Genomic DNA, 23,232 nt, shown 5'->3' on the forward strand with positions numbered 1-23,232 from the left:
GTTTTATGTTATGTTATGTTTGTAATTGTTTTATTTTATAGATTGAGAAAAATGAATCTACTGAACACATGTTAAGAGTAATTAGAATAATGGAATCAGGTGAAGAAATTGCTGATGAATACAGACATGGTACCTAAAGTTCGGTAAGGAGGTCATTTCAGCCTTGATTTATATTGTATAACAAAATTATTGCACATTGAACATTTATGAGGAATAAATTCATAACTTGATTATACTTTTGAAATAAGTAAATTTTTTGTACACTTTGTACTGTTTTCCTGTGAAATAGTTTTTTTTTTATTTCATCTACATTTTATGGAAATATTATTCTTTTGTGTATTATAAATAGTTTTTAAATTCTTATTTTATTAGTTCAATGTACTTGCTCTTAAAAATAAGGACCATTTGTATGTGTACAAAATATGTTGTTTCTTACAATGTTTGTAATTGTTTTATTTTATAGATTGAGAAAAATGAATCTACTGAACACATGTTAAGAGTAATTAGAATAATGGAATCAGGTGAAGAAATTGCTGATGAATATGATATAGTAAGTAATCGTGCTTGATGTCTTGATACAATTATGCTTCATTTTGTTATGCTATTTTGTAAAATTTTTTACCAACAAATTTTTCAGGTATTATTTGCTATTGGTGGTGATTTCTGTACTACTGGCAATGGATTAGAAACTGTTGGTGTAAAAGTTATACCCAAGTATGTAATTTTTATTTATTTATTTTCTTTTTCATGACTGCATTTTTTTTAAGTCATAACAATTTTTTTTAAAGTTCTTACATCATGTAAAATATTGCTTTTTATTGAAGACTATACTATTTTCGCAAATGTTTTGCAATCTGAAAAATTTGTAAGCATTATAAAATTTTAAGAATTTAAACTCAAAATTTATAGAGTTCATTAAACTGCCAAATATTAACATGATTATTCTAACTGAAGCTTTTTAATAACAAAAAATTTTAAAACTTTGAAAATTTTAGAATTTAAATTGATTAAAATTTAAATAATTTATTTATATCAGTATGTAAATTTTTCAATTAATTATTTTTTAAGCAATGGATATAAATTGCTGACTTTTTTTTTTAAATAAGCTGATTTAAATCATGATTTCAATTATGAATTAAATTAGAATGTTAAATTAAGCAATGTATTACATAAAATACTAAAAATGAATTTTAGTTCTAATGCTGTAATAATCAATAAAAAATAAAATACTTTTTTCATTTGTTTCAATATAATGGGGCTTAACATTTTACAGTATGCTTATTAATGCAATGCTGCATTGACTAAAATAGTATATAATGAAAATGCTCAAAGGGACTATAAAGTACTAGTATAAAAGTATTCGGTATAGCACTTCATTCCTATTTATTATTTTGATTGTGGCAGTCATAATGTATCTTTATCTCGATAAAAAAATGGAAAAAAAAATTCTTTCACTCTTTGTCTTAACCCATTCAATAACTACATTATTTAGATTATTTTTAAAACTATCCGAACATAAGTTTGGTGACACTCTATTTTTTTAAAAGAAGTTTTAGACATCTTCTGTTCATACTGAGATTATTTTAATTAAATAAATAATGAAAAATTAAATTTTTGAAAATGTTTTTAAAAAAATCAAACTTTGTTTCTTAAAAAATTAAAACTTATTTAGTTTAAATCAGCCAACCTTGCCAGATTATAATGATTTGTATGAATTTTTTCAGAAATTGTTTACATTTATAACTTTCTATTTTAAAAATGGTAAAATTCGTGTTTTGAATGAACAAACTAATATTCCATAGATCTATGCAATTGGTGATATTTTGGTGGGAAAGCGAGAATTAACTCCTGTTGCAATAGAGGCAGGGTTGCTACTTACTCGTCGATTGTATGGAAATAGTTCTACCCAGGTATATTATTTTTCTCAATTGTCATTATTTTATCAAGAAATTGTGAGGTAATATATGTGTGATATGTTTAACTAAACATTATTTTATTAAATTGTGACTATCTAATTTGTATATTTATTAAACAGATTGGTACTGGTAGTAAATAGAGTGCATGTCCTGTATTAAACTGAACAAGTGTCCCCTGCAATTTCCATCAATACCAAATGAGTGCTCCCTCCCATTACCCTCTCTTATAAGAATATATTTTCTTATCATATATAGCAAATATTTTTTATTTTATTATTCCCAGTTAGTAAAGTATGCAAACCAGAAAGATGATGGGCTTAATAAGAGTATAGACATTATTTTTCATAATGATTCTGTTTTTCTTTCGATAATTTAAAGATTGAGGAAATTTTTGTATTTTTGCTTGTTTCGTAAGAAATTTCTCTCATTTTTATTCCATTCTTTTTTTATTTTGTTTGTCTACTGTTTATTGATTACATATGTTGCTATAGTGCTGGCATTTTTCATAAAAGCAAACATATAACAAATGCAGGCATTATAAGTTATCTAATGTATATTCCAGAAATTTATTTCTTATAATTATATTTCTAAAATCTATTTAATTAAATTATTTGGTTTTATACAATGTTTCTATAAATATGATTATTAATAACTTTAACAAATGTCATGGCAAACATGTTGATTTTGTAACTTTACAGATTGTAATCTCTACACAGTTTAATCGCTCCTTACTAAAATATTTTCTTTAAAATTTCAGGATTACTTTATAAGTATTTTATGGTATTTGATTTTTGTTGAGAATGATTAAATCCATGATTAAAAAAGTACCAATTTATAAAGGAGAAGTTGAATATTACAGTTAATTTTTTATTCATAAATAAGTTAATATGCTTCTTATACTGTTCTTGCGACGCACAAATGAAATGTTAATTATAAAGAGGAACAATTGCCTGATTTTCAAAAAAAAAAAAAAAAAAAAAAGAAAGAACTTATTTGGCAACCTTGATAAAGCTTTAGTTTTATTTCTGGTCTGTTGTATTATTGTGTACATAGCATAGCTAGTTAATTTTTATCTCTAACATATTGTTTTAGCAAGCAAATGCTTGTTTGAATAAGCCTTTTGCTGTCTCAAACAATTATTAACAGTCAACAAAAAATACTTGCTAGCCAAATGGCAAGAGAATGGACCAGATACAGCAACTCGCAACTTATGCTGATTGAAAGAGTATCCAGTTTCTGCTGTAGTAATCGCACTCCATATATTCGAAATTATATTTGATTATTTTTGGACTAGGAATTTGAGATATAAGTTTTATCTATTTATTTTTTGAACAAAAAAGTGTTACATTTCTAAGTAATAGAAATATAAAAATTTAGTATTTTTCAGACTGTTTAGCATTTTTAAAAGGTGTATGAAGGTGCTTATTTTCGTTTTTAGAAGCCTTAAATGTGCTTTTTTGTTGTTTGTATTGGATGTTTATTTTTTTCTTTTTAAAATAGGATTATTTTTTGCCCTGTCAATTGTCTCTATGAATTGGACAAGAAGCTTAATTTCTGCAATGTTCTGTTCACAAGTTTTCGCATTACATTTCAGTGTAATGTTGCATTTGTCTGTGCCATATGAAAAGTCAATCCTTTTACATATTAGATGAATTATGAGAGGCTTCAGCAGTGAACAATCACGGAGCTTCACCACCTCAAAATTTTCATCCTCCTTTTATCAGTTTTGTTTAAAAAAAGAGAACTAATTAAGATCTTTTAATTGTGAGAGTTTTTAACATTTTCACTTTCCAGACAAAATTCAGGGACCATGCACTAGTTTACATTTGTAAAATGAATTTATTAAAGGTTTTCTCAGTTTGTTTAATTCTGAACACATCTTTATCAATTCGGTATGATCAATAATAATAATTAAATATTTTTGTTGAGTGTTTATTTTTAAATAATTTTCACTTATTTCATTTATAATAATTTTCACAATTTTAAATTAAAATAATTTTTTGTTAAAGCGAATAAAGTAATTATTAATTAAAAAATAGAAGTAGCAACAGAATATTGAATTTATTTAAAATTGTGCATAAAATGTTTCATGATGGCTAATATAATCAGAAATAGAGTTGTTTGAAACTTTTTGTTATTTATCTCTTATTGATACGCATACATTATTTTTGATATTTTTTTTCAGTACTTAAAAATATTTTTGAGTTCTTAAAAGGTATTTTGTTATGAAAAATTTTGCTGTATACCCTGTTTTAATAATGAAAACGGGATAGATTCAAAACAGTACACATCCTCCTGCTGGAAAATTATGAAAAGAAAAACGTAAATTTAGGCACTATGAAATATTAAATCAAGAACGGATGAGGGATCTGTGATTTTGCTAGTGATAGCTTTTGATTCTTATCAAGGCTCTCTCTCTTTTTTAATTTTTTTTTTAAAGTTTTAGAATACAAGATGTGTAGGTGGTAGTGATTTAATAATGACTATTTTATAAAATCATAACATTGCAGCAAACCTTTTATCCTTAAATTTCAATGTATAAATTTTTATGTAAATCTATAAAGGAGTTGTAGAAAGATGTGAGAGAATAAATTTGCTCTAATATATTTAAACTGAGAAAAATTTCATGGGTTGTATTTGTTAACAAGATGGTTAAATGTAATATTAATTAAATTTATAATTATAAAAAATACTTTATGATTATTTTTGCATGACAATCGTGCATGACTTATAACTATGTTAAAATATTTTCTTTACAGATGGTTCTATGGTTTTTCAATTTATTTTGGATCTAGTTTCTTGAAATTATATAGAAATAGTTATAGCTGAGTTAGGCCAAATATTTACTCCTTTAGAGTGTGGATGTATTGGATTTTCTGAAGAAAGAGCAATAGACACTTATGGAGAGGAAAATATTGAGGTATATGCTTTACCATTAGCTATTTTATTAACCAGCATTTGCAGGGATGATTTTTTTTTCTATGTTTTATTCTCTACTATATGTTTTATTCTATACTATATTTATTTATTTATTGGCAGGATTGCTCCTTTTCTGTCCACAAGATAGTTTTCTATTGTAGTTCCAACTTCACGATTACCAAATATTTATTTATTTTACACAGGTCTACCATTCTAACCTCTCGAGTGGACTGTAGAGAAGGAAATGTTTGTTATGCAAAACTATGCCTTAAAACTGATAATGTAAGTCTTTATTTCATTTTTTTAAAATTTTATTATTATTATAGTTGCTAACTCCACTAACATTGCCTTTTTATATCAATTTTCTATGAAAAGTACTCATAGCCTTTATTTTAGAAAAAAATCCCTGAAATTTAAAAAGTTTCTAAGAAAATCTTTTTTAAAACATACTTTTTTTTACCAGTTTTATTGCTTCTACAGAAGTGCCAACTTTCTAGGCTTTTACAATTTATTTTGATGCCACTAAAATAAATTTTTACAAAATTTATTTTAGTGGTAGCTAAGTTTAAGCTTTAATATATTATTTTTTATTCACTTAAACTTATTTTACACAACACTACTTATAAATAATTTAAAAGTTCATCTGCTATGCCACTTTGTTGCAGCTCTTTCATGGTGAGGCTTTTAAAATGTTCGTGAAATTACTAAAAATTCTGAAAGCTTTGGATTTAAATGTCTACTACTCCATTAAATAATTTGAAAATTAAGAATAAGAAAAGTTAAGATAATTTATTCAAGAGTATTCCAAAATGTACTACACAATGAAAACTTTTAAAGCATACTATACAGCTATTAATTTAAAGGCTATACCAGAAATTTACTATCTTGTAATAAAAAAATAGGATGTTTACTTATACACCAAACTATCAAGTTCTCACAGGCACAAACATTTCAAGTTTTTTTTGTGAATGTCCGTGTTATTTTGTGAATATTCATAAACGATTATCAATAGTGCCAAAATCATAGCAGTTGGCAGTCTTCTTCCCTGAGATAATTTAAATGAGTATTATGCACTATAATGAAAGATCTTTATGGTGCAAACCTTGGACCTTGTATTATATAGATCATTTCTTTTTAAATTAATAACCTTTTTAAACTTACCTAGTTAATATAGCCCAATATCTATAGAACAGATGAATATTAATGTTTTAATACAAATTAATGCATACACATAAATAAAAAATTAGTGACACACTCTCTGCTTCTAAACGGGAAATGATTAAAAGTTCCTAAGGATGAGGAAAAAATAATCTTTAACGTAACAATAAGTAACTAGCTTTTAGCTCATTCACATATCTGGCAGATTTGTTACCATATGTTAGCATTCGTGATATCGCACCATTTTTTAAAGTCATTTTTGATAAACTTTTTCTTAATTTAATTTTTTATTTGAAGGTGTTGACTGTTATTTCCCCCCCTTCTTTTATTATGTCGTTGGGAATTAAAGAAATATGCCTCATAAACTTTCAAATCGGGGGATTACACTACTTTTTTCCGCCCTCCATTTCCCCTTAAAAAAATTTAGTATGTATTGCATCAGAAACTGTCCTGAGTTTTTTAAAAATGTTGTTTTGACTTTTATTTTGAATCGCGATGAAACCTGAAATCTTCTAGCATTTTAAATAACAAAAAATTCAGACAGATAGTTAATAAGATACTTTTAAACTTATTATAATTAGTTTGAAACCTTTCTATAATTTTAGACCATTTTTGTTTTAAAATTAATTCAAGAATATTTACATTTTGTTTTGTGGGTTTCTAACCTATTTATTATTCAAGAATATGTTTAACAAGTATCAAAATTGAGTTTAATGTATTCTACAACTTGAAATTGTGAATGTAAGAATGCAGTAAACATGGCGTGGAACTTCTACTTACTGGGTACAATGTTGCATATAAAGCAATAATACTGCGTGTTGTCATATTTACAGTTAAATTTATTGCATTATTATTATAATTATACCTGGTGGGAAGTAAACCTGAAACACTTCCAGACCCTAAAGCGTTAAATTTCTAGTAGTTAGTATAATACAATTTTGTATTTTATGCTTAATATTTGCTTTGTTAAAAGAGTGGAAACTCTGTTAAACAAAAAAAGTACATAAAAATTAGTTATATTCAACGTCTATACAGCTGTGCACATATCAAGCCATGACAATTTTCAGAATATATAAGCTTTTAAAAATTTTATAAATACAATAATAATGGAAATAAGATTACAGAACAACTGAAGTCAATGTCATTGCATAAATCATAAGGTCAAAGAACCCTTATAAATTTAAAATAAATAAAACCACTAAAGATATAGCGCAATGATTAGAACTTAGCTTGTTACTTATTAGCACAATGATTACAAAAACACTGCTTGCATTTTTCTGATTCTCTTAAGATTCTTCTCACATGCATATTAACAGAGATGCAAAAAATTCTTTGAGCGTAATATGTACCCCAAACACAGTGTTTTTAGTTTAAAATTTCCCCAACAGTTTTATTTAAAATGTTTTACAAAACATTTCCTATTTACTCTGATAACTATCGTTTAATGGGCTGTCTGATTTTTGAGAATTTGTTTTTCAGCCAAAATTGTGTTTTAATTTGGTAGAATAAAATTCTCTCAAATACAAACTTTGCCACTATGCCTCATGTCTGTTGTAAAATATTGAAATTTTAAAATTTTTTTCTTTACTCTGCATAATTTTTCCATGCCCCAGTGCGAAGTCGCGACCCAAACTTTGAGAAACCCTGGTTTAAATGATTTATTATAAATACCTTTTACTAAAATAATTCACATTCAAATAAAATATCTTTTATGTATATTTTCTTATATTTTAGAATTCGGGAAGAACAAATTTCTTCTAATTATCATGAAAAAAATAGTTATAGAGCTTCGAGTAATTGATAAAAATTTTGTGTTAAAACTGAAATTTTCTCTGGAGTGACTAAAATACTTCTAAATACTAGTTTATCTAAATGACTAAGTTACGAAAATACTAATTTATCAAAACTTCAAGTTACAGCCTTTCGAATAATTAAAGTTTCACTGTATATATATAAATTGTGAGTAGTTTTAAATTCATTGTTTGGGATTTTTAAAAATGAAAGTATTTTTTTCCATAAAGGCAAATCATCATGGTGCGTAGCGTTTTTAAAAAGTACTTAAAGGTGCTTTTTTCATTGGTTGTTTTCAAAAAGTGCTTAATTTTCCCTTTTCGAAAATGAGATTTTTTTTCATTCTCATGTCGATTTTCGCCACGTATTATGCTGTGGCGTAACTACCACACTAAATATTGAATACCAATTCACTAGTATATAAGACACTTGATTCTATCTTGAGATACCTTTTAATAAATGAAGGTTGATGTAGTCGATAAATAAATCCCCTCAATGCAAAAGCGTGCATTTCACATTATTCTATTCAACGTTTTCGCAATCTATTTCTATGTACAGTTGGTCCATAGCGTATGAAAGCGCCATCATTTTACATGTTTGATTAAATACTTGCGAGTCCGCATGTGCATCTACTGAGCTGCGTTCGGTGAGATTATTGCCTTTTCATGTGCAACTCTGTTGCATTTTGCAAGACATTCTCAATTTCAGATTTTCACCCTCTGATATCGAACCGAAAAATCTCTTGTTCATTTTATAATGCTAATAATAATCAAGAAAAGAGTTCTTTGTCAGAAACTAGTTATTTTCTCATGATCATCTAAAGTCTTTAAAAATTATTTTACATTTTGTTAATGTATATAGTGCTTAAAAATATTTTTTGAGTGCTTAAAAAGTACTTAAAAGGTGTTTATTTTTTGTTGAAAGATTTGGCTATGCACTCTGTATAACCAATTGTATATCTTAGAATCCTTGTTGGTATTAGAAATTACTTCCATTAGAGAATCAGCATTCATAAATTTCCCATAATTTTTATATTTTGGATTTCCAGCCCTGTAAATAATAAATCCTAAATAATCCTTTTGTAATTTGTTTACATTTTGATGCTTTGAAATTTTTTTTCTCCAGCTTTTGAAACTTTATGGTTTATTCTAAGTTCACATGAACACTATTTTTCTACACAAAATTTTAAATAATTCCTGTAAAGAGTTACTTATGAAGGATTTCTCCCGAAGTACTATGTTCTTAATTTAATTGTATCTGATTGCAAACACGTAAAACTACTGCCAACTGTACAATAACCAAATGTAAACTTATTCTTTCCGTAATTGTAATTTTTTACTGGAGTTTTAACAACTCCTTTCTTAAAATTTTTTTTAGTTAGTAAATATAGCTAATTTCATTTGTATTTTAACAGGAACTGTTTATGATGGATTCAAATGTAATACCTATTACATAAAGTTAGCATTAAGTGCTGATGATCAATACTTAGCTTGTGGTTCCAGCAGCAATAAAGCTTATGTTTGGAAAGTAAGTTTTATTTCATTTTAACTTATCTGCCACATTTCTTTAAGTTTAAGCAAAACGTCAAGACAGGTGGAAAAAAATAACTTAGTTCTGGGTGTTCAAAGGGAAAACCTAGAGTTTTCAGGGAAATTCACAATCAGCTATGAATGTCCATGGAGTTTTTGCAATTAATAATGATCACTCATTTTAACACAAATCTTTTTCAATCCATTATATGGCATTACGAAAACTTAATTCATTGATGCTATTATTTTTTTTTTCCTTATCAGCAATGTAATTTTATGAAATAGTTCTTATTAATAAGCATTATTTCCACTTTTTTTATTCATTTATTTATTTAAATTTATGATATGCTTCTTAAAACATTAGATTGATAACTACGAACTCTACTGGTTTTTCCAGTAGACTACTGGATTTTGTCAGTTTCTCCTGGTCAACTGGTTTCATAAAAATCCTGATTTTTGTATATTTTAGAAAATTCCCTAAAATTGGGTAAATTTTCTTAAAAAATCTCACCTGAAATAAAAATTTTATGCAGATAATTGCTTGCTTGAATATTTAAATAAGTGTAACTAATCTATAATGAAGCAAGCCTCATTTATAAATATTAGTTTAAAAAATTTTTTTGTTCTAAAATATTATGTTTATTTTCATTCCGAATTTGCTTTTAAAACTAATTAAATAATCTTTTAACTATCTTTGATGAATTAAATGCCTATTTACTATTCAAAATTATGAGTTAACATTATACATATCATTTCAAGTTCATTTAATTTTAATCATAACTGGAAAATATGGCAGTTTTTCTATTTTGATCCCTAAAATTCCCTGTGCTTAAAATATTTAGTACACTTTGCGACAATTATCATGAAATTTATATTATTTCGTAAAATCTACTGGATTTTTTCCTATCCATGTTGGCAGCTATGTAAATTATTTAAACACGTTTTGAAATTAGTTTTTTTTTTTTTTACTTAATGATAATGTATTTAATCAACAAAAATATAGTCTTTATTTATTTATTTTATTTTTATATAATGAAACTCTTTAGTTACATAATATTGAATAAATTTATGTAGAATGTATTAAAATTTTTGCTTTTAAAAATATGCTGCATTTATTTTTAGTTTTTTATGCATTTAAAAGTTAACTCCAATAAAATTAACTCTGCAAAATATATAAGCAATAATTTGATAAAATTAATTTTTATTCCAAGACTAAAAATGCTTCGCTTTCAGAGGTGTTAGATTTTATTATTAGAGGTAATTTGTTTTTAATACATGCAGTTGGATTTCAATCATGGGCTTAAAAATTGAAATTTCATCTAAACGTTCAGAATGTGATGTTAAGCAATTTGGAAAATTTAGTTTTCATTTATTTTTATTCCTATTACGTATTACTGATTAGCCGCGTTATGTTAGTGTATGTATGTGAATAATATGTTCTTAACCATTATTACCCTTATTTTATTGTCTTGAGATGCTTATGTGCAAACATGTGAATACATGACCTAGCTCTTTCTTAATAATTGTGTTGCACTCTATTAACACTTGATATTTCTTTAAATATACTTTAAATGTTATGTTGTGAAATAAAATATGTAATTATTTTAATACTATGGGGAGATTTAAATGGAGTTATAAGTTCAGAAAAACAAATCTTATTGGTTGCTTCTTCCAGGACTGTAAGTAACTGGATGAAATGGAGAAAAAAAAACTAATAGAATTGTTCTGCAATAAGTATCATAGATATATTTCAAGCTTAAATTTAATATTCCAGGAATTAACTGTAGTAGAACAGAATTAATTAAATAGTAATATAATTTATTTAATACAATATAATATAGTATCAGAAAACTAACAATTTTTTCATAAATACTTAAATAAGAAACAATTTATTTATTTCTGTTTTATATAGAGATTTAAAATCAACATATATTAAAGAGTAGTTTTTGAGTATTCATACTTAACAGTATTTGATTATTAAAAATTGTTATTTGTAGTTTTAATTTTTTAAGAAATTGGTTAGGTTTAATTTTAATAAGTTTAATTCAATTTAAATTTTCACTTATTTAAAAGAAGATCTATTAAAGAGAATGAAAATTACTAGTATTATTTAAGTTAAATTGCAATTAAAAACTGATTAGGAATTTCTTTAAAAAAGTTGTGTTTTTTTTCCTTCCATTTATTCTATTTGAGTTAGAAGATACCTGTTTCTTATGGCACAGTTTTTTTCCACTATGGAAGAAACTTGTCCCCCCCCCCCTTGGTTTAAGGCCTAATGTTTGTAGCCGTAGTTGAACCAAGGTATTGATTTAAATTTTTCTCTATTTGTCTTTATCAATAGTAGAGCTATGAGTTAGAAATTATCACTGATGTTATTATTAAAATATACAAAAAACTGAATCGCTTATTGTAAAATTCAAAACAATGAGCAATGCTTGACCCATCAGAAATATCCATTTCGTTTTTTTGCACATCCCTATTTAATAAATGAATTAATATTTGAAAAAAAAACTATTAACATCAAGTGTCATGTACTACAAGTTTAAAATAAATGTATTTGAGTGAATGAATGAAAAGTATTTTGTTAGCGATTGAAATTTAGAACAAGATGAAGGGAGAACTAATAGTAGGAATTGAATAAAACAAGAAATCTTCTCCTAATATAATTGTTTTAAAAAAAGGCTATAAAGTAAAAAAAGTTTTAGACATATATTTAAGAAAAATTGCAATTTGTGTTTTCAATTTTAGCAGAATTCTTACCTTTTTAATTAATTTTCTTAATCGTGCATAATTTCCTCTTAATCATATTTTCTTAATCATATATGATCAATAATAGAGGTATTTATTGTTATTTAATAGGTTAATCTGCCTGGTTATCCGAAATGGGAATTTCCGGGACATTCTTCTGAAGTTGGGGATGGCATGATGTTACAAAAGTATGTTATTTTCTATGTGTATTAATATATGTCTTTCTTTCTCATGTTCCAGCAAATTACGTTAAGGGTGGTAACTGCTGAGTAAGCCGGAGTATTTCTTTTCAATTATTATTTTTTAAGGAGATGTAAGCAATGAGCAAATTTTATGTGCTTAACCCTTTCCACCCGATTTTTGCAGCATTGAAATTTAAGTATTAGAATCAGTTTATGTTAATGCTGACATATTAAAATAAGTGTACTATGAGTTGAAAGTTTTCCCGGAAATCTCCTGCGGCAATATTATCTCAATTTTCTTGAATATTGTAAAAATACCTATATTGTATGGGAATGAAAATAATATAACTGCATCGAATTATTACCAGAAGTTGTCTTACCTGATGTTGTAGAAATGAGAAGTTGCTGTTATGAAATAATCAAAACAAAACCTAAAATTTTGTCTTATAATGTTTGTATCACAAATGGGATATATTGCCCCAATGGTAATTACGATTGGAACACTATATCCTGCAAAACAAAATGTGTCAAAATTTCTCCATCTGATACTAAATAGGTACAATTATTACAGTTTGTCTGCGATTAGAACTTACCCGCCACAAAGTCTGAGGCTGTCTGCTGCTATCGGAGCAAGAATAGCGCATTTCAGGAAGGTTAGCTTCTCTTCACTCAAGGGCTAACACAGTTGACCGAAAAAAAAGATTACCTTTCTCTCCCCCCTCCATCTTTCTATCTCCCTTCCAAAATCTGTCCTAAACCAGGGGTCTGTCCAGGCCAAATTTAGTACCCTTTTAACGATACCTTCACAAATTCAACTTTAGGAAAAACGGTAGTTTCACAAAATACTTTTTCTTAAAATTTTATTTTATTCCGTAAGAAATGATAAATCCATATTTTTCTGTTGATTTTTTAATATAATTTTTCATTTTTCACAAATTATGTCTAAATTTTCACAAAATAGGTACCTCTCAGAAAAACCCAGACAGACCCCTGTAAACAATGACCCCATATATGAAATAGTTATACCTCGTTACCATGGTCACCCCCACGGGTCCAGATGAATTTGCTAGGGGATTTCTTACTTTAGACAAACTATATTTAATATGAAGAAACAATTTTTTTCCCCAAAATATGACAAAAATATAGTTGTATTCAAAATTCAAAAAAGTTGTTACCTCAAAACTTGGAAAATACACATATTAAAGCAAAATTGACTGACATGCTCGCAAACAGAAGTTCGCCATTATGAAAATTAGAGTGTTACCAAATTCCTTTAGTCATATTGTTATTCGCTAAAGTCTAAAGAAACCTGAAAACATAAAAACCCATGCAAAATTGGGATCTGTTTATCCATTAGAGAATAAATTTTGATCTTTGAGACATTTATATTCCTTTTGGGTTGAAAGGGTTAAAACCTTTTTTGAAATTTTAGAGGTAAAATATTTCTTAAATATTCAGCATTGCTCATTTACAAGTCTTTACTGTAAACTTAGGTGATGGAGACATTGCAGACATTGACCAACTCAGTATTTGCAAGAACCAGTTTTACATTCTAATTTTTTCCTGTCAAAGAACCAGTTTTTCCCAATCAAAAAATTTAGTTGAACAAACATTTCTGAACATCATCATCAATGGCTGGATTGCCCTGGGTTTGCCTTGGCCTTCTCAAGAAGTTTTTTGCAGGCTAACCTTTTTCTTGCTAGTGATTTCAAGTTTCAGTTTTTAAGACCAAAGTGTCTTCAAAGAATAAAATGAAAAGGCCACTCTATCAGAATGGACGAAGACTGTGTCACAAAAAGAGTTTTCAATGCCAGACCAGTTGGCACAAGAAAAAGAGGCAGGCTGAATTTGAGACAGATAGATTGTCTTGAAAACTGAAAACTGGAAAACACTAGCAGGAAAAAGGTTAGCTTGGAAAAATACTTCGTGAGGAGACCAAGGCCCACCCTGGGCTGTAGAGCCATTGATGATGATGACTACCCTATAAAAGCTTTTACAAGTAATAGTAGTTGGTAGTCCTGTATATGTAGGTTTTTAAGAACCGAATTTTGAATTTTACGTTTTATTTTGTGTTTTTGCAAAGTAAAATATAATAAATTAACTGGTGAAATCAAAAGCATTTTTAATTTAAGAGATTGATAATGGAGTATAATTTTCCTTTTAAATAGTTTATGCTTCATAAAATTTTTTATTCCTTTTTATGTGAATTTCCATCCTTAAAATTCAATATCATTCCTTAAAATGAACTCATACAAACCAAATAGTGAATATTAAGTGTGATTTTACTTGTTTTATTTCCCTTTTTTTTCAGAAAAATATTTATTAGACTTAAATAGTGCAATCAAAACTTCTTGTTGGTACATTACATATCTCTTATTTATGATTTCATGCCAAATCTACTAGTAAACATTTGCATTTTTGAATATTGATGTTAATCCTACTAATAAAATTAGTTTTGCATTTTTGGATATTTTTGTTAGTCCTACTAATAATTCCTACTAATTAACTAGATATTTTAAATTTAAATAGACAAGATTAATAATGCTCTTTCTAAGTATTTCAATTGAATTTATTTCAAAATTTGCCAACACCTTGGGAAACTATGTGTTGATATAGGATCCAAAAGTTTTGCCAAGAAAAGTCACAAGAATTGCATACTTATGAAATGATTTGCTTTGTCTTTTTGTTATTATTCATTATATATTTACTTTTATTATATATTATTATTATTTTTATTATATATTTATTATTTTTTTATTGTCAAAAATAAGGTTATTCAATTAGTACTTTATATTTTGAACTTGTTTATTTCTATGCAAGAATCACTTTAATAAATTCCTGACTGCCATAAGTTCTTTATCAGGGTTAGCACTCCACATAGAGGATGGAGAACACCTGGAAATTACAGGGAATTAAAAAATCATATTAAATAACAGGGAAAATGCAGGGAACTTTTAATTTTTTCTTGTAAACTGGGAAAATACGGGGGATTTCTTCTTTTACAAAATGTTGACCTCTCAAAGTACAAATTATTGATTATTTAGAGATAATTCAGCTATACTATACTATTTCATTTGCTGTATTATTTTTTTATGTATGTTGAACTGTTCTGTGTTTCTCTCCAGCAATTAAAACTGGTATTAGTTATCCTAATGTAGCTCACACATTTGCATTTTATGTTTCCTCTTAATATATTGTTTATACTATAGACAGGGAACCTTTTTTTCCAGATTTGAGTGGCAACCCTGTTTATAAAATTTCAGGGTGCATAGCATTTTTAAAAAGTTCTTAAAGGTGCTTGTTTTTGATTTATGTTTTTTAAAATCCCTTAAAGGGGCCTTTCTTTTTATTTGGGATTTGTAAAACGAGCTTAATTTTCTATCTTTTATATCTAAATCGATTTTTTCTTTTCAGTGTGGATTGTTGTTTCAAATTACAAACAATGCATGATATTCTCAATTTTCTCTGAAATATTTCTTAGAAACTGGTTATTTTTTTATGATTGTGCAAAGTTTTTGAAAATCTATTTGAATTTTATTGATTTTATGTTTATAAATTAAGAACTTGAACAAGAACTATTTTTTATTGCTGCGCAAATCCTAATTATGATTTTTTTTATTGGAAAGTGATTAACAATATTTTTTGAGTGCTTAAAAAGTACTTAAGGTGCTATTTTTTGTTGGAAAAATCTGGCTACGCACCCTGACTCTGTGTAATTGTCTTGATAATAACTCGAGTGCTAATTTCCTTTTTTGTAATTTGTTTTTGCAGTTTGTCACTTGTGGAGATGACAACAGGGTCCTCATTTGGAGAACAATCAATCATGAAAATATTGAACAGTTAAATAAATCTCTTCTTAAGCATCTAAATACAAATTCGGTAAGTTACAACATGAATTCAATTGTAACTTTATTTCATGTTATGATTTTTACAGTGCCGAGTTATCTACATTACATAGTTAGATAATATAGATGCACACACGCAAGCCATATATGTATGTATTAATATATTCACACACACACACACACACATATATATATATATATCAGGGGTCTGTCTAGGTGTTTTTTAAGCGGTACCTATTTTGTGAAAATTAAAAATTATGTTAAAAATCAACACAAAAATATAGTGAAGTGAGAATATATTTTCAAAAATTGTCACTACAAATGAAAATAATTTATAATTGGTAAATTTCTATATATTTGTCCCCATATATTCAAAAACAATTTTGCTATTGTAAAATTTTGAGCTTAAAATTGTATCCAAAATTAAAAATCATTGTCCATAGTAAAATATCAACTAGAATTTAATAAAAACATGCATTTAACGCTACTAGCACTGAAAGTTATTTTCATTATGTGAACGTTTTCAACTGGGTGATACAGACAAAAGTTTCACAGAGAAAAAAATATTTCTTAAAGAAATACAGGTGGCTGACACTCCTTTTCTCCCATGGTGTTTCGGGATCCCGGCATGCTCTCAGACATGGGGTGGAAAAGCACTCTTCTTATAAACTGGATGGGCAGCGAATTCTTCTATTACGTCTTAATAATAATCCATGGAAGATGCTAAATGGTAGTTTAGAAGAAACTTGGGTCCGTTAACGGACCCTTCACAAAATTGTTTATCTTCACTATTGTTTTATTAATTGAATAAACCCTTCCGAGGGGCGAAAACAAGAAAATTATGTAAACAAATAAAGTTTTGTCATCGGCAGACGCTTCTTCTTTTATTCATCCGAAATGAATATTTTGCGTTCAGCAGTATAAGCTAAATATCAAATATTTGTATGTTGCATCTCTAATTTTAAAGCAGCAATTGCTGTTTATTTTTGAAAATTTAATTTTTTTTATTATAATTTTACAATGCTGAGCATAGTCTTGTATCTATTTAAAATTTAAAAACTCCTTGAAAAAGTTTATTGCAGTAACCAAACCCTATTTGCAGAAATTCATGAAAGCAGGACCTTGATTGAAAGAATGTGAGTTAACGCTTATTTTATAGTCACAAATTACGAGTAATTTTTTCACAATTTTACAAAAACCGGGGCTTTCACAAAATGTCTGGACAGACCCCTGGTAGTAAATTTGCCCTGCAAAGACCTTTGTTTATATATATATATTTTGTCGCAAATAAATAGAAATATTAAATAGTTAACTAATTTAATAAAATTATTCTATTATCGAAAATATTGTGAACTTGCAGGCACTTTTAGATTGTGTGTGCAGTTACTTTGTTTTTATCTTATTATGCTATGTAATATTTAAGGTTCAAAAGAAATTAAATTATATCACTATGAGATATTTTTCCTCCACAATTCAAATAGAAATTAAAAACAAATAAAAGTTGTTTGTAATCAGCAATTACATGTAATTTCATTACTATTCTATTCATGTTTGATTACTATAATACAATCAATAGCTTTGACCAATTAATTGTGAATGACGTAGGGTAATAGAATAATTTACATTTTATCCATTTTTCTTCCTGCAATAGATTGAGTAAGTTAAAAGTTAACCTCTACAGAAAATTTGAATTGGGTTAGAAATTAAACAATCATAATTTTCCCTGGATGGATGGCTATATATTTTTTTTATTTTTTTCAAGTACTTAATTTACATACAATGTAGAATAGTCTAGAGTTATTTAATGTAGAGCTTGTCTAGGCACCTGGATAATTATAGTTGGTATGAATAGGTACTGTTGTGGAATAATGCTCCTTTGTATTTTTTCTTGTATACAGATGTTTTTGTTTCTTATGAAAAATTTCAGATGTGACTGTATTCAATCAATCTGTGCCAATATTAAGGTTTTTATGAATTATTTGCAAACGTACTCTAATTAAGCATCATAGTTGATAGTTTTGTTTCTTGTCTCATTACCTGCAAACGCAATGTATCCATTTCTTATAAATATGGTATTGTTTAATTGGTTGAGTGCATTTAAACCTAATGATTTTTAAAACCTAAAACTATAGATTAGTTTATTAAAAATAAAAACATTATTTCTTTTCTTTATATTTAAAACTATATTTTTTTCTTTGCATTTAATTTTTCAACTCCTCAGTGCAGTAGGGTGAATAAAATTTTAAGGATTAATCTTTTTCTTAAAGAAAAATTCACTTGGCAAGAAGTGAAACTGAACTTATGTAAAAATACTGTAAGAATTTTTTGTTTAATTCTCTTTTACTCTTATAACACATAATCGATGTAAAATATAATATATATTGATTTTTAATTTTGACTTCTTAAAATAATAAAAGAGCTGTTATATATTTATGAAAGAAAGAAATTTTTTAAAATTTGTTGCTTGTATTTATATCTTTAGATCAGTTTTTTTTGTGAATATTTTATAGGTTCAGTTCCACCATGACTATATCAAATCAACTTGTAGTCCCTACTGTATTATGGGGTAATAAAGCCCCAACACACTGTGTATCTGCTATTCATTTAACTCATGATCAAAGAACTTTAGTTACTGGCTGTAATGATGGTCGTATTTATGTTTGGAATGTATCAACATCAGATAAAGGTTTGCAGGTATGCATAATTTTACAATATTTCAGGCTATCGGTTTGCATTTATTATTCCATATTAACATAAAAAATATTATTCAATTTTAGAATTTACTTTTTGCATTTACTTTAATTGTCTACAAATTAAAGCAGTATTAATTTAATTTGCGGATTCTTTTTTTCTTACATTTTCCTTTTTTGCATTATTGTTTTAGATGCAATTAAATATAATTTTTTTTGTAGTGTTTATTTTTATTTAATGTGTTTTCCTTTTGTAAAAGTATAAACAGTTATGTAATTTATTTTTTAATATTTTTGTGATTGAGTAAAATTTGCTCATGTTTAAATTATGTGATATCTTTTCAGTTTTGAACAATTATATCAGTTTTGTTTATTTTTATGTTTGAACTTATTGTATATTTATGAAAAATAAATTTATTTTCTTATATGATCATTATCTTGTTTATGAGAAACAAATTTAAGTTTTTTGGGGTATTTAAAATCTTACTTTTAATAGATTATTTGTTATTCTACTACTACAATTTTAGTAAAACAATAATTACAATGACAGTACTGATTTTAGTTTATAATGTAGGTACTAAACAAAGAGAAAGGTTTTTATATTGTTCTCTATATAAAATCAGTTATGGAGTTACAAAGAAAAACTGTTATTGTTTAGTTTCTCAGACTATCGCATGTACTATTTTTGGCATATAAAAATTTATTTGTATCAATACAAAATTTTTTGTTGTTTTAGAGATAAATAAAAGTAATGACTTAAATTTAAAATGTATTCAGTTTAATAGTAAAGTGATTCTTTATGATGATTTCTTATGATTATGATATGAGAGATTCTTTATCTTAAGTAAATGATGCAATAAGTCTTTTGAAGCAATTGTATTGTATACATTACCTAACTGCCATATATTTTTCTTCCTCTCATCTAGTTCTCCTTCAAATTAATAAGATCAGTAATTAGTGCATTCTGCTGATTACAGTTTATTAATTAATGATTCTTTTAAAGTTTTTTTTATCATTGTACAGTGTAATCTCATGTTACAAACACTCCTACGAAATAGACGTGTCTCATTACAAATTTTTTTTTTTAAAAATTCCCAGTAAATCTTCTAGAAATAAACAAAGTGGGCGCTCCTGTCATGTCAAAGTGGACACTCCTGTAACTAAACACAGACAGTCATTTATGCTCCAGAACCTTATTTTCAATCTCTTGCACCAGATACCACTTTTTTCTGAGTTTCAAAAATGACAACTAATTATTAAATTTAAAAAAAAAATATATATATATATATATCTTTTTCTCATTTTTAAAAGCATGAAAATATTTTGCCTTGTGGACAACTAAAAATATTGGTAAGCTATTTCCCTGCTAAACAATCATTTTCTATCACCTTCCTTTATTTTTGAAAAAGAAAGATGAGAAAATGACAGTGCTCCTATGAAATATTTCAGGCAGAAATATCTTTTGATCTTTTAATCTGAACAATATAGGTTATCAGGGCCCACAAGTTGAATTCTCCATTTCACTTCATTGAAAATTCCTTTCTTTTAATCAATTCATTCCTGTCTTGTACACAGCTGTATTAAAAGGAAAAGAAAAGAGCAGAATTATAACCATGGAGATGGCCATATAAATCAGACATTTATTCAGACTCTTGACTCCTTAGGAATATCAAGTCCATAGTGCCTGGTGCCTTACAAGTAGGTCTTGTCTTTCACAGGAGTTTTACCTTCAAAGAGTCATTTCCACATTTCCTATCATGGGATAGCAAGGTGTAAGGAAGTATTAAATGTAAAAATTTATGTCTTACAAGCTTCTATCTGAACAATTGCCGCCTGGAAAATTTTTTTTCTCAATCATTTTAAACTGCTTCACTAAGGCAGGTTTCAAAAATTATACATCAGGTATCACTCTCCTAGAAGATGCCATAGATCACACAAATTCTGATGATCTCACTTCTGAATTAATAAATTTGATTCATTTGACTGTACTATAAATGATAACGAAACATTTACAGGAATATTGAATGTTAAAAGAATGGTTTGAATATGGACAAAATAGTTGAAATGGTCGCAAATCTTGACGTAATGAGTGATAATGAAGAAACTGATACTCAATTGATGCTTACAAAAAAGGAAACAAAATTGAAAACTTGACTTGTGCTCAAACTTATCTTGAGGAGCTGAGACATTTTTATCAATCTAAAGATTGTGAAATAGGTCTAAAAATGTTAATTGATTTAAAAATATATCATAATGATATGGTGCATCATAGCTGCTTAAAATAATTTTCTATCACATATTTCTTTTCAATTGTATAAATTTAAAAGAAAGGCATCTATCAAATTTCATCTATTACTTTTGTATCTTAAAAATTATGATTTTATTGAGTTTAAATGAATATCAGTAAGTATATTACTATATTTCTGTATGAATGTATATCCTTCTATAAGAATACATGTATATAGTTGCAAAATCAATAGCAATCATTTACAACTTTCATTTATAAATGCAATTATGTAAAATTAATATATTGTCCACTATATGCCGTAAATTAAAGAAAACAGTAGGTTTTTGACGGTTTTTACCATTCTCATGTCAAAAACCCAACCCTGTAAGTATTACTTACAGATAAATTTATTATTTCTACATTATCACAATTATTTTTAAAAAAGTATATGGTGTTAGTCTTCATTTTCAGTGTGCCCTTCTTGTAAAAATGCTATTTTTTCTGTCCCAAGAGTGAACCGAATTTTCACTGTATATTGTATTTGTTATGATTTTTCTTGTCTTTGTAATGTTAGTTTTTCTCTATAGATTACTCCCCGTTGCTTGTTATCTGGCCATTAGGCTGCTGTTCTTTGTCTCACTCATGGTCTTCAGATAGTACACTGTTAGTTAGCTCTTCTGAAGCTTGGTAAGATAAAAATTATTTAATTTAATTTGAGTATGAAAATTTTAATTTTTTCCTATACTTTTTGCAAAAAATATATTCACGAAAAACCTCTTCATCTTTTTATAATGGCTAATGTAATAACAAGAAACAGTTCTTTGTCAGAAAGTGATTATTTTAGCATAATCATGTAGTCTTTGAAAATTATTTTGCATTTTGTTAAAGTATATAGTGCTTAAAAATATTTTTGAGTGCTTAAAAAGTACTTAAAAGGTGTTAATTTTTGTTGAAAGATTTGGCTACACACCCTGTGTATAGAGTAGTTATTAATTGGAAAATGTTTCGTTTTCCTTTCACTACTTTATAATTTTTAATATATTTCACGAAGTCTCACTTATTATTTATTAAAACATAAGGAGGAATCTTTATAAAGTTAGTGCCGTTTGACTTAAATGTGCTTACATGTCAGATTACTTCTTGTGATTAAAAAGTACCATAACCTCCTATTTCTTTTTTAAAAACATTATCACCTTATGAATTCAAGCAATTTTTTAAAATCTTCATCAGCAATAAATCTTTTCAGCATGACTGAGGCTTTTAAGTGATTAAGATATCTTTCTGGCTGACAAATAAAACTCTTCTTGGATTTTTTAGCAAAATAGTATAATCCATTTACATGAGGCCATCAACTGTTGTATAAATCATGAAGTCATAGTGATTTAGAAAACTTTTTCAACTTGTCAAATTTTTGTCATTTAAGAAGGTAATGGCCTTTGTGTTTTGGGATGTTAAAGCAATCAAGTCTGTCAAATTCATGAAGACAATATAAGACAATAATTACTTTTATAGTTTTCTAGTAGACCAGTTTATACAGAAGGGTTTGTGAAATGTCATGTTGTTTCAAATTGTGATGTTTAGATGATATTGTTGAAAATTAGTGATTGATGCATGAATTATATTTACAGTGTAATAAAACTTTTTTTTAATATTTATTCGGTGTTAAAATTTTGTGCTTCATGTTTCAATGCAAAAGTTATTAAAAAAAGTTTTTTTAAGCATTTACTGATAAGATTTTAATACAAACTATTGTTACCAAAATGAAATTTTTATTTAGGAAGCTGTATCTTAATTTTAAAGGGATATTTAACAATTTAGCTTGCATGATTAACCCATCGATTTACTAATATTTCCCCCATAGTCAACCTTATATTACCATTGAATTTTAAGAAAATAAACATACTTTCTCTATAGTCTTTTCTCCAAATTATAATTTTCTTTTTAATACACTAAGAAAAAGTTACAGCTGCTCAGTTCTTCTCACGCTGGCAATGTTATAACGGATTTGAAAGCTGCGACCCACTATGAGCCAACTACATGAGCCTATGGGTTAAAGTTATTACTATAAGTTTGCTGTGTTTGCAATCAGGGTAAAATAAGAATTGCAAACACATAGCTTTTCTCAACACAAGAAATGTTAGATGAGGATTAACTATATTAGCAACTGTCACCATATACAGTAGACAGATTTATTACTTGAGGTTTATGTTATTTGAAAAATAGTTGT

The 23,232-nt window shown here is 26.9% G+C and overlaps 1 protein-coding gene and 1 long non-coding RNA gene across 2 annotated transcripts in view; both read left to right on the forward strand.

Annotated features, from left to right (window-relative positions):
• The first annotated feature begins 41 nt into the window (after nt 1-41).
• Nucleotides 42-719, forward strand: LOC147809986 (uncharacterized). Its single transcript, XR_015433558.1, has 3 exons — nt 42-143; nt 464-550; nt 638-719. It is a non-coding gene; the product is annotated as an uncharacterized LOC147809986 (long non-coding RNA).
• A 1,041-nt stretch (nt 720-1,760) lies between these two features.
• LOC147809987 (guanine nucleotide exchange factor subunit RIC1-like) overlaps nt 1,761-23,232 on the forward strand; it is a 49,835-nt gene continuing 28,363 nt past the window's right edge. The window contains exons 1-8 of the mRNA XM_087164767.1: nt 1,761-1,910; nt 4,676-4,836; nt 5,039-5,117; nt 9,199-9,311; nt 12,173-12,249; nt 16,015-16,122; nt 18,599-18,782; nt 21,593-21,692. The gene's annotated coding sequence lies outside the window, so the exon portion shown is untranslated. The remainder of the gene's footprint in view (nt 1,911-4,675; nt 4,837-5,038; nt 5,118-9,198; nt 9,312-12,172; nt 12,250-16,014; nt 16,123-18,598; nt 18,783-21,592; nt 21,693-23,232) is intronic.

The sequence above is a fragment of the Parasteatoda tepidariorum genome, chromosome 5 (genome assembly GCF_982258835.1).
Source record: "Parasteatoda tepidariorum strain Cologne lab strain chromosome 5, Ptep-v5.0, whole genome shotgun sequence".
In the NCBI taxonomy this organism is placed as follows: domain Eukaryota; kingdom Metazoa; phylum Arthropoda; class Arachnida; order Araneae; family Theridiidae; genus Parasteatoda; species Parasteatoda tepidariorum.